The sequence below is a fragment of the Natator depressus genome, chromosome 1, assembly GCF_965152275.1.
Source record: "Natator depressus isolate rNatDep1 chromosome 1, rNatDep2.hap1, whole genome shotgun sequence".
Taxonomy (NCBI): domain Eukaryota; kingdom Metazoa; phylum Chordata; order Testudines; family Cheloniidae; genus Natator; species Natator depressus.
In genome coordinates this window covers 312,405,041-312,418,903 of record NC_134234.1, presented here as the reverse complement: position 1 = coordinate 312,418,903, position 13,863 = coordinate 312,405,041, and the positions used below count along the sequence as shown (strand labels likewise).

The 13,863-nt window shown below is 38.5% G+C and overlaps 1 protein-coding gene across 1 annotated transcript in view; it reads left to right on the top strand.

Moving 5' to 3' along the window:
- The window catches only part of ZBED4 (zinc finger BED-type containing 4), a 28,243-nt gene that overhangs the window by 7,749 nt on the left and 6,631 nt on the right, over positions 1–13,863 (top strand). The window lies entirely within an intron of this gene.

Genomic DNA, 13,863 nt, shown 5'->3' with positions numbered 1-13,863 from the left:
TAGACATAGCCAATTAAGGCTGTCTAAGACAGAATTATAGGAATAGGGATAAAAAAGAGCAGTTTCTCTGTAGTGGCCTTTCTATTCAACTCTATGAAAATAGACAATATTGCTTTCTCCAGAACATGGTAATATGTAATTTTAAATATTATTAAAATATATATTTGTTGCAGGTATTAAAACTGAAATGTAATGTGCACATCAGAGTGAGTTTTTAGTACCTACTTCACATTTCCTTATATGATGTCAAATACGGCAGCTTTTTATAGATGTACCTAAAGCAATTTTCTAATGCAGCTCTCAAGGTTAAAAGCATTAATTGGAAATACGAAAGTATCCACTTTAACTCTACTGTAAATGGGCATCATGTCTCAGCTGTAATTCAAGAAATAATTCTTGAGGATAATCCTAGTCAAAATAACTATTGACTGCAAGCTAAGGTTGCTGCAGTAGATAATGTAATCTTATAAGCAGTTAACTCTAGACATTAAGTAGTATGAACATTTATATAAATATTTCATTTCCTTTACAATTCATACGTTTCCCTCCCCATTCTTTGTCCTGCTCATTCATTGTGTCTTAACTTTAGATTGTAAGCACTTTGGGATAGGGCTTATGTGTAACATGGAGCATGCTTTGGGGCACTATAAAATAGAATATATGCCTATATGAGAGCTGAATGTGTCCTGTTAGTTAGAATTAAGGTTTTTATGGGAGTGTGTAAGGTGAAATTTAACATGTTTTTGGGAGTATGAAATATAAAAAAAAAAAATAGAATCTCTATGTAAATGTTTAAACAATCAGTTTCTTACGTCTTTGTTTGGCTATAATTGTTTTCATATAGGGGTTAAATTTACTGTATCAACTCGCAATAAAAGTCATTTGTCTAGGTATTAAGAAATATTGTATAGTATACTAAGAGTAAATATGAAGTTGCTAAATTTTCATACATATAATGTGTAACTACCAAAATAGACCTCAGCACAAAGCATATTGTGCACAGGTCATTGTGTGCTGGTGCTTGGGATTGCATAGAGTGGCTCTGATCCCATTGTGCACAAGAGCAGCATGAGTGTAGCTTAAGATATGTCAACACTGCAGTGTAAGCCCAGGGTTTGAATTTAGGCTCAAGCCCTAACCCTCCTTACATCTACACATACATTATGCTAACCCAGGGTACAGATCCAAGGCACCAGGATCCCACGGGGTTTAGGAGTTCTAACCTGAGTCAGGCTGGGACTCGGGATTCAATATTGGTTTGCAGTGTAGATGGAACCCCACTGGACTTGTGTTCTGGGAGACCATCAAAAGAATCCGATGGGCCAATGTGTTTTGTCCTCTGGACAGTCAAGTTTGGTGAACAGTCAGGTTTTTCCATACTGCACTATACTCAAAGGGCTAGAGCAACCGCATTATGGAGGGGAGCTAGGAAGTCTGGGATATGCATGATTGGACTTGGGCACACATAATACAGTGTAGATGCTGGATCACCAGGGTGGGACACAGGATTCAGTAGTTCCTAGCCTGGGGTTACAAATGAGTGTAGACCCTCAAGTCCTAGGTTAATACACCCAGGGTCTGCTAACTAAAGTTCTACTAACCCTGTGCTTATGTTGCAATGTATACATACCCTTAGGGTATGTCTACTGAGGAATAAAAGACCCATGGCTGCGGCTGGCCTGGGTCAGCTACTTGGGCTATCTGGGCTTAGCCTGCGGGGTAATAAAATTGCTGTGGGACCCAGAGCCCAAATGTCTACACAGCAGTTTTACAGCCCAGCAGCCCAAGCCCCATGAGCCCAAGTCAGCTGACTTGGGCCAGCCATGAGTGTTAAACTGCTGTGTAAATATACCCTTTAGAGTTTCTGCAGACCTTCGGTTGGGTGTGTCAGTGAAGCTTACCTCCTGTGCAACTGAGAAGATGTGCTATTTGGCAGGTTGCCTGCAGTATGGAACTGCAAGATTCATAGGAGCAGAGATCCTGCTTCTGCAGACCTTTTAGTTCTGCTGGCAGGTACATTCTTTTGTCTCTCAAAAGGGCTGATGTCTAAAGTTTGAAATCTCATAGTGTAAAATTTTAGATACGTTTTATTCATTAGCCTTTAGTCTAAATAGAAACAACTAAAAAAAATTAAAACATCTAGCTTATTCACTAGATTTTGTTTGTGTATTTGCTTAGTATGAATTGTTAAAGCAAGTCTAGTTGCAAGTTAGAGGGATCTAGCAATGTCAGACACGTGCCCTGAAATTTTGAAAATGTCACTTCTAATTTTTAGAACACCTCCTAAACTAGTGGCTCTCCTAATCTTGTTGGAGCCCTCCATTAATTAGGGGATTAGCACACCCTCTGGTCTCTCCCATCATGCACTGGTATAGGTATAGTCATCTACATTTTTTCTGACCACTTTTTCTTTTTTCTTTTCTTTCTATCTTGATTACTTTTGTTCTCTCTCCCCCTGCACTCCTTCACTCTTTAGAAGGCTACAGACCGCCCAAGGAGGGGGGAATGAGAATATGCTAGTGGCTGTTGCATGTGTTCTCACAGTTAAGTAGAAGGAAGAAGTTCGGCAGGTGGGCTAATACCTTGTACGTGCACTGAGGAAGTAGGGATAAAAGGGCAGCTTTCAAGGAGCCACATGCTATGTTAGCCACAGCTTTAGGAGTCTCTTTGCTGTTGGGGGTGTGGAGGGCAGAGGGAGGGAACAAAGTGCCTTTCCTCTCATCTCTGCTCCTCTCCTTTGTTCCATTTATTTTGTTCAGTTCCTCTTCCTCACACCCCAAAAACATTAGGTTTGTTAAAAGGATTTACTTCCAGTTTTCTAGGAAATTAGACCTGTAAGTGATATAAAGAATAAATGGTATCATTTTGCTTAGGGAAAACACTAATTTTCATGCTCTGTGAAGCGATTTAAACTACTTTTAAATAAAAAAAAAAAAAAACACAAACCTCCCTCGATGCAACCTTAACCATTGAGCCACAGATGATACTTTGATAATACTTCTCTGTGTTACAGGGAGTGTTGCATGGATTAAAGTTTGTAAAGCACTTTGAGTATGCAAAATATTATTAAAATTAATTTTTTCATATAAATTAAATTCCTGTCCTAAATTAAATTTCACCTTTTTGAGCAAAACTGTATTTACCCATGCCTGCATCAATAGCACAGTTATCTTTTATGACCAGTTCCTTGGGGAGGAGGAGACTGGGCTTTTGGTGTGCCAGGGAGGAGACGAGTGTCTGTGTCAGAATTCCTTCTTGTACCAAATGCTGCCATGGTGGGAACTATCACCTTTTCCCTTGCTGGTAACAACTGCCTCTTTCTGCTGCAGCAGAAGGCAAGTAAAATGTGCATGCAACAGAGACTAGGATCATCGACTCCTGGCATGGAGCCTAGAGTAGTTGTATGCTGAAGAGCTGGCTGACTGCTGACAAGTGGGCAGAAAAAGCCTCTGTAAAACTATCATAATGGGGTCTAGGAGTGGGCTCATTATTGAAGTTAGAGATGGAACTTACTGTTCTAAAATGGGGTATGGGCCTTATGACGCAGTGGAAGGCTCGGATGCCTGTGGTGAATGTACAGTTTACTTAGGCTTATAAGCACATAATACTTTTTTTGAGTCCTCAAGTTTAAACTTCATTGGGTGATCTGGTCACAGTTGTTCCCATGATAGGCAAGGTAAAGCATTTCTAAAGGTGTGGGTTTTTTTGTTTTTGTTTTTATATATATAATATATATATATATGACTTATAAAAAGTTTCCAAGCTAGCACTTTTGTCCTGGCCCATTGTTAGTTGCAGCAGAAAAGAATCAGAGAAGCATGTTAAGATGAACCCAGGAAAAGACAAGCTCTGTTAAACCCTGTTAACAGAGAAAACCCAGGGGTTTGGAAATATTGGAATTAGGAGGAAAGCCTAGAATAGAGATGAACTAGAGGTTTGTTTGAAGAATCATTTGTAATTTATGGTAACTTTTGGTAGCTATATAAAACTATTCAGAGCTCTTAACCGAATGAACTGTAAAAGAATAGTCAAACTTAGCAGCAAAATAAATATGGAAGATTTTGATTTAGTACTCATTGCCTCACAGAATATACATATTGCTTTTTCAGGGACCCTCTGCCTCAACACATGTATCTATTTTATTAATTCACCTCCATATGAATAATCAGGCTTCCAGTTCCAGCAAACACAGGCTTAGTGTAAATATAGTACCTTGTCTCTATATAAATGTAACATACAGCAGAACCTCAGAGTTAGGAACACCTCAGGAATGGTGATTGTTTGTAACTCTGAACAAGATGCTATCCTGGTTCTCACAAAAGTTTACAACTGAACATTGACTTAATACAGCTTTGAAATTTTACTATGCTGAAGAAAAGTGCTGCTTTTAGCCATCTTAATTTAAATGAAATAAGCAGTTTCTTTACCTTGTCAAATCTTTTTTTAAACTCTTCCTTTATTTTTAGTAGTTCACATTTAACACAGTACTGTACTGTATTTGCTTTTTTGGGGGGGCGGGTCTCTGCTGCTGCCTGATTGTGTATTACAAGTTCCAAATGAGGTGTGTGGTTGACTGGCCAGTTTGTAACTCTGGTGTTCGTAACTCTGAGGTACTACTGCAATAAAATAATGAAAAATCTCCACAGGCTGTAAATAAATCTGTCTTAAAACACTTAATTGTATTCAGTCCATCGAAGTCCAGCTCATATTGATGTCCGTGGGAATTATGTGTAGAGATCAACTGTTCTGGGCAGCCCTTGGGGATTAAAACAGACCTTCCTGGGTGCTGATTCTCATTAATATGAAAGAAAACTGACACATAGTGAAAGTGTCCTAGCAGTTTCATAGTTGGTCTTTCAACTTGAATTTTAAAAAATTGACTAACTTAAAATAAATAAAAATCCAGTTTTGGTTAGAGCACCCTTTAAATCATGTATTATAAATTTTTAAAAATCCTTTAAAATCTGTGTGTTTCTACTACTCTGTTACTATTTATAAGGATATTTTCAGGAAGAGAAACAGTGAAACTGACTAGACACAACACACCAGCTGCCCAGCAAGTCTCTCTCACCTTATGCCTCCACCAGTACTGACTATTTGGCATCCTCTTGAATGACTTGTCATTTTATTCCTTGTTTCAGCAAAATGATTATTCTTACATTGAAAACTTATGAATGTTCTTTTTCCTAGATATAGATTGGAGCAGGATTAAGGGAGACATGTCCCCCACACGCACGCGCACACACACCCACTCCCTCCCCCTCCGCCCTGCCGCGAATGCCTCTTCATTTCTCAGCTGCACTTTCTATGTCCGCTGTGCATACCAGATCATTGACACATTTAGGTCTTTCCGTAGCGCAGGTACAGTAGGGGAACAGAGCAGACTGGGTGTCATGAGGTAGGGAAAGAGCAGGGCTTTGCAGTGTGGCTAATGAGTGGCTCTGTTTGGGGGGAGGGTTGTCTGAGGCGCAGTGTTTATGCTGTGTGAAGGGATGGTTTGGGGGAGAAACAAGATCAGAAAGGAGGTGTGCTCTGAGTTTCGGGTGGCTTTTTAAAAGTTGACCTGGCATTCTCAACCAACAAAACGCAGTTTGTAGTGGGATACATGTTTCTTTTGTCTTAAATTCTTTTTTTCTCATCTGTTTTTCTCTTTCCCTGATATCTCTGATCCCTTTTTACCTTGCTATCACTCTCACCTTTTCATTCTCCACCATATTGTTCTCCTATTCCAGTCCTTTTGTTGCTGATCCCCCAAGAGCTTATTAGCACTAGAATTTAACAGCAGCTTTGATGTCCAGTGCTAAAAAATCCTATGAACAAATGAAACCTAAATAGCAGTTTTTCTGTTGAAAAAGAAACCCTAATATTCAACAAATGACTTTTCATAGTAACATTATCCTAGGTCTTCTAATAATGTTAATAAAATTGCATAACCTGACATGGAAAATGTGTGTATCTAAATAATCAAACCATCAAAATGTCTCTGAGGCAATCTCCCATTGAATTCAGTGGAAGCAGAGTTAGGCCAGCCTTGAGAATTTCCTGCAAATCTTACCCATAGTTACTACACAAAATTCCAAGAAGTTATTACAATATTACTTCGACAAATGGCAAAGAAATTTAAGTCAGAGTTAACACTTGATATTGTGTTCGCTTGTAATAATTTTCTTTTTGGGGTCCATTAGATTTTTGGAATTGGAAAGTTTGGGTTTTTTTGTTTTTTGTTTTTAAATTTAGCAGAGCAACTGTAACTTAAAGTTAATATATATTTTATGATTTTTGTATTAGGGTGTTGTCTGTCAGACTAAAATTAACTGTATTGCTGGGTTAGAACTTGGAAAATGAATAGTGCTTACCCTCAAAACATGCAAAGCAAGAACTACTTTTAGATTGCAATCCTTGGGGTAGGGCTTGTTTATATTTGTTTAGTGCCTAGCACAATGGAGCTCCAGCTTGGTTGAGGCATGTAGGTGCTACAGGAATATAAATGTTCAATAATTTTCGAGTGACTTATGAAAAACAGAGAATGAATGCCAACATTTTCAAAAATAGCCTAAAGTTTGGCTTCTTGTTCATTATTTAGGCACCCTCTTGATTTTCAAAAATGCTGAACAACCAACATCCATTATGGAGGTAATTGGGAACTTTGGATGCTTTGCAGTTTTGAGAATTGGGCGCCTGAATATGGGCTTTAGAGCTAAACTTTCACCAAACATACTACCCATGTGGGCACAATATAATCTTTCTATTGTTTCTCTTCCTAGTTTCATACAAATAGCTAGAACATGTGTAATATTTGAGGAACAAAATCTCCATGTTATGAAGATGCTACATAATGAGTGGAGGGCTAGTGAGAGTAAACAGGCTCTATTATTATGCAGATAAGGACTTGATCAATTCTTTAAATTTAAAATAAGACCGCATTCCTTAGAAGTGCTTTTATTTTAAATTACATGTTTAAATTACAAAATGTCTTTGAGTAAAGTTTTTAAAGGGACTTTATCAATGTAGGAATCATACTTGTATCTGAAATTTCTTTTGGTCAGGAATTTTTTTTCCTTCGGTTCTTGACAGTGATTTGTATAGTCTTTTCATTATTTAATTGCTGGTCTGTTTCACTTCTTGCCTTGTACACTAGCACATCTTCTCTGTGTTCTAAAGGGGGCTCTTTTTCACGTTTCAGGAAATGTATTACAAGTAATACGGTAGCAGAGTTGCTGCTGATTCCAAATTTGAACCCAGAATGCTTGGCCAGAACTAGGAAGAATCAGGAGTTGGGGTGTGCCTCTGTGCGGGGCCTAATACCTATGCAAGCGAGAAGTGCTGGGATCCTGGGGCGTGGAGGGTTGGTTCATGCCCTGCACCCTTTCCAGTGATATAAAGACGACCCGGCAGTGGCCTCTATGGACCTGATGAAGAAGACTGGAGCAGCAAGTTTAAGAAGGGAGAAGGCAATTGTAAAATCACAAATTAGCCAGGGGAAATTGGGGTTGGATCACATTGACTTGAATCCACTTTTGATGTATTTTTTAAGGCTGGCTATATTTCAGCTTGACTGTGTCCTCTTAATTGAAACAGTCACTTCTGAGCTTTCTATTGGTGTCATCTTACTACATTATTTTTTGTGATGGGGGAAGGAGGCTGGGTACCCAAGAGACTGTTAAAGAACAAAAGTGTAACTTCAAATCAACAGTCCTACTCTAATTTTTAATATAAACAAAATGGCTCCTGTTTACACACAGTAAAATTATTTTGTGATTTTATACTGTAGGTAATTGTATTGCTGATTTTCACATTGTAGCATAGTTTCTATCACTAGAGATACAGCTGGAAAAGTCAACCCCCTGCATTTGTTACTAGGACTAAATAACCCAGATAGTGATACTTGTGGCTGCATACTCACATCTTCACACCTGTTATCCCTGACCAAAATTAATTATTGACTTGGTCTCAGTCTTGGACCAGGCACCTAGATATTTTAGTTATGTGGGGAGAGATGAATTGTGTCTGATAAATCAGAGCCCTCCACGGAAAGTGAGAGAACAAGTAAGAGCTCACATACCTTTGTAGCTGGGTTCCTCAGTCCTCCCACTCTGCTCTGTCTGCGGGTTTCTTTTATTTTTCATCATTTTCCACCGTTCATTTTCACTTTCCTCCTCGTGCTTTATCCTGGTCTGTATTGTACTCTCGTTCCTGACTGTTCTGGTTTCCTGCCTTCCCAGGGAAGTGGCTGGGGTGGGGAGAATCAGCTGCTATCCCTGTACTTCAGATGATGCCCGGCCTTTTCCCAACAGCCTGTGTCCAACTGTCACAGAATCTCCACGAATCAGCTGATTCCAACATTCTGTCCCCTATCCTGGTAGAGACATCGCACAAGATTCTGGGCATGTTTCTGCTCACTTACACTGGTATAAAACCTGTGTAACTTCATTGATATTGATTCTCAGCAGTTTGAGGGCAGAAATGGATGCTCTTTTTCTTCTCTGTTGTAATTCAAACAGCTAGCAATGATTTTGTGTGTATTCCAATGTAGAGAGTAGAATATTTCACGATCATAGTCCTTCCTAAAATAAATTTTCTTTTCAAGTGCCAAATCTAGAATATTTTTAAAATACCAAACATAATTTTTTATTCCAATAAGTATTTCAGTAGTGCCTAGAGACCCACTCCAAAAACAGGACCTCGATGTGTTATGCACTGTAGAAACTTATTATAAGACAGTCCTTGCCCTAAGGAGATTACATAATCTAAATAGACAAAGTGTGGGAGAAACATATCTCTGTTTTAAGATTTCCACAAGATTCTGTGGCAGCACTGGGAATTTAATACAGATATCCAGAGTCCTAGCCCAGTGCTTAGTGACAAGATTGTTCTTGTTGTTCCAGTTTGTCACTGTTAAAAGTGAATCAGGTTTAAAAGGAAATTTTAAGAGCATAAACACAAGTAAAACAATTTTTTATAAATCTTTCAATGTTTACAGTTAGGTATTTTTCAGTATTAGTAATCAGGAGTCTCTTAAAAGTGAATTTGTCCCTTTTTTTTCTACCGAATCCTTTTCTTCGTTACTCTTCTGATGACTGTTCTAGATATTACTCTTATTTTGTTTTTGTGGTGAGTGGTGGTGGTAATTTATCCCACTTATTAATTTACACTTCTCTAAATTCTTATCCTATTAAAATTTCTCTAAAATATTCAGATCTTCTTATAATTATTCTCAGGTGCCACTTCTACGTTGATATAATTTACAGACTGTATCAGTATGTACTTTACTCATCTCCTGGAGGATTAACAAAGATAGCGCATATGTCTGGCCCCCAACCATTGTAAACTGTTCCAGTGGTATATAGCAGGTGTAAACATGATGCAGTCAGCTACAGGGAGAACTCCCCCAGCTCAAGAATCACATGATCACTTTGTGTAGCCCTGTACATCTCCACTTGCAACTCCTGGTATAGTTATTGGGGCTAGGAACAGGGGCTGTCTCCATGGTGCTACAGAAATTCTTGGCTGCTGCAGGCTAGGAGACAGCCTATGGGCAGCCCCAGTAAACCATACATTTCTTATTCTTCCCTCAGCTGACCAAAAATTTAGATGGTACAAAAGTGACTTAGTCACAGACCCTCTTTAAGGGCTCTGTTAGCCTTTAAGGTGCCACCGGACTCCTCGTTGTTTTTGTGGATACAGACTAACACGGCTACCCCTCTGATACCTAGACCCTCTTTAGCCGCTTCCCAACCCCAACCCCCCCGGTCATTCTGTGAGGCTCAGCACAGGATCTATTCTTTTAGGTCTCTAAAAGGAACTAAAGTACTAATCCTGCAATTTTATCCACTCTGGCAGATATCTGTGCCTATGCAGAGCTCTTGTTAACTTCAGTAGGACTCTGAGAGTGTAAATCTCTGCCCACATAGGTCTGATTCCAGGAATGGAGCCCTAGTCACTATCTTTTAATATAATCTTATAGTAACTTTCCAACTTTTGTATTTTCCTTTCCAGGCAGGGCTGGATTGAAAGCTTTTGGTATAAAGTCTGTGTAGATAAATTAATTCCACTGCATTCCCAATCTCTTTGTTCAATGAACGTGTAACTTTGTCAAAGGGCGGCTAACAGGTTTATCTGGAATAATTTGTTTTTTTATCAACTTGTGTTGCTTATCATTCACCATGTTATTCTTAGTGGTTGCATATTAATATTTTTTTATTATTTTAATATTGACCTTTTTCACTTCAGTACCAGATAAACATCAGAATAATAATTTCCTAGGTCGTCATCTCCTTTCATAAACTTTGAGTCTTGTTCTATATTTTCTTTTCTTCAAACAAGTTCATTAATTTAAAAAATAAACAGCTTTAGTTCTTTTAAGACTGATATCAGTTAAGCTTGATGTCTGTCGTTTCTTATTGATTACTAATTTACCTGATAGTCTTTCATCTCTTTCCTCACTACCAAAATCTAGCACTGTAGTCCTAATCACAGTCCTACAGATCTCTAATCATATTTAATTTCCTAAATTTTACTTAATGTTTGTACAACACTTGGAAAATATAAAGAGCTAGAGAAGCGTGCGCTAAGTAATAGTCCATAATTTATTTTAAAGTCTGAAATATGACATCAGTTGAGAATGTAAGCCACTCAGAGCCCTGAGTTTCTTTGTTAGAATTGGAGAACACCAATGAGGTCTAGTATCTCCACTAGCCACTGCTGGGTTTTTCCATGTTTTCTAAATCTGTGGACAAGCTAGTAAATTTGACAGCATTTCCAGTTTTCCTGTTAGGGTTTTTCATGGAAAACCCTATGTCTGCTCTCTTTTCTTTAATTGTCTTTATTCTCTCAATCATATTTACAAATTTTGTTTAACTTTTTCCCAAGTATTGAACAATATTTTCTTTCTTATTTCTATCTGAATTTTACTGCTTGCTTGCTTGTAAAACTAGGCAAATATCTAGATGAGTTGATGTACCCCTCCCCCAGGAAGACCTCCGCGTATCCTTGATTGAGAACCACTGCCTTAAAGCAACCATATATGTTGCTAGTTTTATATATGAACTTTTTTTATAACTCAAGCACCTTTTAAAACACTTGTTATAAATGATCACTTGCTGAAGGATTCCCAGGAATATTTAGGTCCACAATTAACAGTAACCTACTAGTATGAAATCCAAATTTTTCTCAACCTCTGGATACCTTATCTGTTTTCAGAAACAAGTTATCTACATATGTGAAAGTATTCTTTGACCCTGTTTTGCTATATGTTACTCAACACATATAGATATTTGTTTGTTTTTTCAGAAATGCTTCTTTTTGGCCTTGATCATAGTAGTAGATTTGAACAGGTGGTTTTTCTTTATTTCTGTTTTCTCGTATCAAAATATTTGGACTTTCATTGCCATTATTACCTTCCTTAATTATCTGTATTTCATTGTTTGTGTATATAAACTAGAGGAGATTTTCAAAGGCACAAATGACTTTCAGTTGGAGTTTGAAAATGTTATGCACTTCAGAATTTTGCTTGGAGTATTTTACAGTAGCTATTTGTAAACTTGCATTTTAATAAATATGACAAAACAGTGTATACTGAAGTAGGCAAGATATTTACATTTAAAATTACATCAAATGTTTTTTCTTAAGATACCAGATGATGATGTGCTCATTGTGACTGAGGCTGAATTTTCTGAATCATTTAATTCCGAATCAATGACAAACATTTCAAACTCTTTTAAAGTTGTTTCCAGTTACACACCATAGTAACCGTGCTATTTCCAGGAGAAAATTAATGTGGAGTTCCATTAGAAAGAAGCATTTGCTCACTTCAGGAGGAAAAACCCTTAAGAGAACATAGCAGTTTTCTTCAAAGCCCAGAAGCATTCAACTGTACAAAAATACATTTAACTATCCATCTTTATCCCCTCCCCATATATTATCAATCTCCGTATTTCACCCAGCATACACTTCATACTTTGTGAGAAGTGGCCATAAGTAAATGGTTTCTAAAACTTGAAATTAGTTTTCATAAGGATTAGCAGACATATTTGTCTTTGGAAAAGCCATAGTATTTATACAGTTTGCATTAAATATGTGCTGTGAGGTATCTCTTTATGCGTCTCTTATATGAAGCAAAAACCTTTTCCTTGAATATCCTGTACTTCTAGAAGTAGCTCTTAAGCTGGAGTAGAGTTTCTGTGCCCAGTGTGCAAGTGTGCATAAATCCTGCAGAGTGGTTATAAGCAGGTTTAGATTTCATTGTATACCACTGTACGTTTTTTTGAAAAATTGAACTGATTGAAATCCTATGAAGAATTGAATAGGGGGAAGGATCATATGTATATGGATGATAAACCACTTAAATACTAATGACAGAACTTCAAAAGTGATTGACTAATGGTTTTGAGTGCTCCAATTTTTAGATGCTCATCTTGTCACCTTAAAGGGATCTGATTATTAGAAGATGAGGGTTGAAGAATTCCTGAAAAAAGGCTGTTAAAGGTTTCTCAAATTGGGAACTAGTCTCTAGCCCCAGAATTCCTGTGTTTATGCACATGTGCATATTTAAGGAATATGCATTAGCTAATTCGCATGCACTCACCATCTGACAAAGATATTATCTTTTCTTCTCCTCCTCCGCTCCTCCCTCCCCCATTTTCTTTGATTTCCTCTTTGAGGACTCCTTGCCCACTCTCTCTGTGTGAGATCATGTGTTACCAACTTTCACAAGTTTGTAGTGAGTGAGGTGACTGAGCGAGAGCTTCTGCAGCGGGAGCCAAAAAGTTCCAAATAAGGTCACATTACACAAATCTGTATTAAATGCTGCCTGATATTGTTGTGTAGGGCTTCGGTCTTCTCTCCAAAACCAAAAATGTCAGTTAATTTTCTTGATTCTCTTCTGCCCCACACAGAGCCCACATCTGCCCCCTTCTGCGGCATCAACAGGGCTCCACCTTCCAAGCCTGGTGATAAGCAGAGGTCCTCTTCTTTCCTTTCTTGGGTGGAAGGAGAAGAGGCAACTGTCACTTTGCACAGGAGGGGAGGGAGCAGAGCTGCTGTGCTCTTTCTGCTGCCCCCTTTCTACATGTGAAAATGATTATAGACTCTTCCTGCTTCTCCCAGGAGGGAGCTCTACCTCTTGCAGCAGCTATGGTAGGCTGTCCTTCCCTAGAAGGTAGGAAAATGCTGAAGCTAACTAAACAAAGGGCCTTTTCTCTGCAGGTCTGAAAGTCATATGAAGGCGGCAGCTTTTGGTGTCCTCCCAAGATTGCCTACAACAGAGGCCAAAAATCAGATTAACTGGGAGAGTTGACAGCTCTGTCAAAGTTGCTTGGTACCACAAACCTTTCCCTGTATCACTACATGTGCCATGTAGATTTGTTACCCTGCCTTGTGTCCGGATAATCTTTGTATCCACCGCATTGCAGAGTCTACAGAGAAGCCACCTGTATATGTGAAACATAGGCAGGGAGAATTAGCAAGGAAATTTTTACAAACATATGTCCAAGCCTGCCTAAAATCTGTGCATTCTGTTGCATTTCTCCCCCACACTGGGTGAATTTTAGCCCCTAAAAATGTCACTTACACAGACAAGAGTGCATTTTATAGTGTTAAGTGTCAGGTTTTGTCATTGGTCGTTTTCTAGCATTGAAATGCTGATCAGTTTAATCAGTGACGTTTACTAGGAGTCAGCCAGGAGCTCTGCTCTCCAGCCTTGCTGCCAATCTCTATTCTTCCCTCACCTTAACCATGTTAGGTAAACCCAGCACCTGAGTCCCAGACTGACAAACTCTCTCAGATGTCGGACCAGAAGTGCTCTGATGAACCACAGGCAGTTAAGTCCGAGGCAACAGCTGCCTTCGTAGCAGAATTTCAAGCTGT